Consider the following 4,190-nt stretch of genomic DNA (forward strand, 5'->3'; position numbering starts at 1 on the left):
TACCATATTCCACAGAGCAACCAGATTTAATTGACTTATCGAGATTCTTGGCTCTACCATATTTAAGAATGTTGTTGGATTGAATTGGCTTATCGGATCTTTTTGCTTGTCCGGCTTAAATACCTTGCAAGATTTGATTGTGCAAAATCGAACTCTTGAAATGGATTTAGTTCTGTACTTGAGGTATTGAGTACGTTTGCAATTGTGCCACCCTCTCCTTATGCCTCTATTCAATCCGTTTAGCACTTCCTGAAGCATAATAGTTCCAGATCCTGTTTGAGGTATTGCTAGATTTGGATACCATATTGCTGAACTATTGGTCCTTGTTGAATTCTTCTACTGCTTCTTTAGCTCTAGGTTCCAATCCTTCCGCTACTATTGGCATACAATTTTCCTCATCCTCAAGTTCTATGGCAATATTCTTTTGTCCAGTCCCTCCGACTTGAAGTGCATTGTATCGTAGCCAATGGTATGAGCCAATGCTATAGTCTTGATTATGGAGAACCTTTCACATTGCAACCATTCTACCAATAGAGCTATACCATCATCCTACTAAGACATCATTGGGAGGTATTTGTTCACCCCTGAGGGTTCTTTTGCATTTGCTAGTGGTTCAATGACACATGAATCTACATCCCATTCCTACAAGCACTGCTATCGCGATCGCATATGCAAAGAGATGGTCTTGAATGATCCATAAAGTCTAACATGATGATTGTCACTTGTTGCTTTCCATTCCACTTGTACTATCAAATACGCTTCGCAAATTCTTCACCAACTTCTCATCAATCCCATAGGAAAAATGATTCTACCCTGCACTTGTGCTTGTTATCACTCATCTTCTACCCAAAACATCCATCTTCTTGGCAACTTTGATCTCAAAGTTGGTAGGGTACATGAACAGCAGGATTGCTAGTGTTTTGGGGTTCATCTGGAGCCCGCAAAAGGGTTCCATACTAAACTTCTACCACTCTCATCACTCAAAAAATAGAGAAATTTCCAATAGACAACTAATGAACCTCTTGTAATGTAGCACCGGATCTATACTATTGTTCTTTGAGAGATCTATTGTTATAAATTTATGTTCTCTAGAGAGACTATTATTTTGTGAGAATCCTTCTTGAGGTGTGAGTGTTCTTAATCTCTGAGAGAGAGTGAGTGTTTCTCATGTCTATCTTGAGTGAGAGCTTTGATGATTTGAGAGGAGAGTCGAACAAACAGAGAGGAGAGTCTCTCTTCCAATGCCACCTACAAAGTAAAGCATAGCAAGCAAAGAAGGATTTCCAAGAACAAGGTGGCTCATCCTCAAGTAGTATTAATATTTGACTTGTAGCTAACAGAGTTCTCAACAAAGCAGCAATAACACCAACCTACTACAAGGCTAGCCCTGCACATAACAAAGCTAAGGGCTACCCCAGCATTGGCCTTCATGGCAGCCTAACAAACATGGCCTTCATGCAACCTTCACCACAACCCGAAAGCTCCCACAGGAGCAACACCAATGAATGAGAGTAGCCACATGGGTGGCTTCAACGATTGGTGACCACAATATAGTGCTCAATCCTCCCTTTCCAGTGTCTACTCTACAGCCTACTTTTCAGCAACACAACTCCATTATCTGCTCATGATGCTCCAAGGTGCCCATGCACTCTCCATCAGCCTCCTATGACGTCCAGCCACAACATCTCCCAGTCTACTGCTACTCAGCACCGCTCAGCCCGGACGGGCTCTTCACGACCACTATGCCATAGCCAGCCGACCTGCATGTAAGGCTCTTACACTCGCTATCATGTGCTCCTGCCGCCTCACCAAAGCTCACGGGCTCCTGGCTCACAACACCTAGGCTCATTGCCACTCTAAGATCCATCGACATTAACGAGTAGCACCTCCACTCCTTCATCAACTGATATGCTACACCAGCTCTCCTACAAACGGGCCAAATTGACCTGCATAGCACGTTGCCAATGAAAGCAACTCCCAACCAACGGAGAGAGAGACCCAAAATCTTAAAGACTCTGGAGAATCCTCAAGATTCTGATAGTTCACACGTGGCTCAAAGGTCACGCAACCTTATCACCAAGGGTTGGCTAATCTGGTGACACGTGGTGCCCTCGAAATTCAACATGTCATCACAGTTGGGTGACACATCAACAGGTAATCCTATCCGACACATCATCATTGACCAAAAGACAATCACATCATCTTATCCTACTAACTCAATAGAGCCACATCAGCACATCCACATCATCATCCACATTAGCACTACCATGTCATCAAGTCAAAGCAAAGCTCCACCTCATCTGCTAGGTGTAACATCTAGTAATGTGGGTAAGTGAGCCTCACCTTGAGAATTAGGTAGATCACTCCTACTACCAAACCTGAGCTTGTTGATCTCTTTGCGGTAAAATCGAGCTCAAAGTGAGCTAAAGCCCCATAAGTGAGTCACAAATCCAACCCTTGTGGGGCCACCCACTCGGCCATCCTGCGATATATTTGATCCTCCATCATGGCATCAAACATCGAGGATGTCCACTTCTCCATGCCCATGAACATATATGTATATATATATATATATATATAGATATATAAATAGAGAAGGGAAAGTTTAAGTAAAAAGGACACGCATGGGAGTCAACCACAATAATTGAAGCCCCTTTTTGGGGTTGCAGGATCAATACTTTCAACTCTAGAGCCATAGGATACGAGTACAAGATCTCAAGGTGGAACCAGTCCAACCTCCAAAAATCCCTTGGTAGAGGGAGACTAGAGCGTAGTCTTAGAGCTAGAAACTGGGAAGACAATCATCGTACCCCTGGCACCCACAAAGATGTATAGAGAATGTGAATCAGACTACTAAAGCAAGGAAGAGGCCGAGGGAGAGGTCTGACCTTGCCCTTGCTCAAGGGCAAGGGGCAAGGCCAACCTCAAAGGAAGCATGGGAGGAGGAGGAATTGGGCGAGCATGTTGCTGTGGTAGGGAATAAGAGGTGGGGGGTGGGGCAGGTGACAATGGTGACAAAAGTAGGGGACAGGTGGACGAGAGGGAGGTGGAGAGCAAGGAGGGGGGGCGTGGGGAAAGGGTGTCAATCAGTGGCATAGAGGAAGCGCACTGCTGAGCAAGTGCCTAAGAACATGATACCTCTTCCTCTACACTAGTGAGTGGAAGGAGCAACAACCACCAAAGACTCGTGAACTTCTGTAACCTACCATTTGTTGTTGTTGCTACGGGGGCATCTGGGTGCTTATCAAAACTTTTCTCCTTGGGGACCTGCTAGATGAATAAAGGTTACATCCTCTGGAGGCAATGCGCATCTTGAAGGGGGGTCCTCTGACTAATTGTCCTGGGAGTGAGAGGTTGCATGTGCTCTCTTCTTGCAATTAGCAAGTTGTCTACGGGTTCTTAAAGTCCCACTTTTTTTGTTTCTCACCTTAGTCCACTTTCCCTTGGAGGGATCCACCAATGAGGGTGGGACTCTTGCTACTGCCTGTGGGTCTAGAACTCCTATGGGGCCATTGGTCATGTCCACCTGGGGCTCCCTCAATTTGTCTCTATTGATCCTATAGGTTGGGGGGGACTTTGACCTCTAGTGTAGCCTTGAGCTCTATGGCCCATCTTCCTACAATGAAGACACTGGCCTGGTAATTTAAATATCTCCATCCTTTGCTGAAGCATTCCACTCTTGAGGGTCTCAAGGAGAATCATGGCTCCCTACGACCAATCTAAGCCGGGGGACACCATCATCAGCCACCACAACTGAAGTTATAGACTTTGTGGGAGACTCTAGCACACTAACAAGATGGAAGGAAGAATGGCCCTATACTCACATGGGAGCCTCAAGAACAGAGCTCCAGGAAGTGAGGGACATGTGGTTCATATCCACATCCTCCACTGTGAAGGTGGGGTACTAGGAAAAGAGGTACACCAAGTATGGGCCAAGGAGAATGGGGCTTTTCTCCACAAGTGCCAGGGTAGTGTCAGGGGAGCTCAACTAGAGGTGGAAGATGCCTCTCCCATAGATGGTGACCTCCTAAATGTGCTCCCCTTCTAGTGCTAAGCCCGCATGAATCCAATCTCTCACCTGTCTCCTCACAAGTGTGAGGTGCGAGCTATTATGCCCACTACTGCTTGTCTTGAAGTGACTGAACTGCTTGCTTCACATGTTGCTTGTCTTGGGTGTGAGTCCAACTATT

The sequence above is a fragment of the Dipteris shenzhenensis genome, chromosome 4, assembly GCF_047967505.1.
Source record: "Dipteris shenzhenensis isolate YYH24624 ecotype China chromosome 4, Dip_SZ_1.0, whole genome shotgun sequence".
Lineage (NCBI taxonomy): Eukaryota > Viridiplantae > Streptophyta > Polypodiopsida > Gleicheniales > Dipteridaceae > Dipteris > Dipteris shenzhenensis.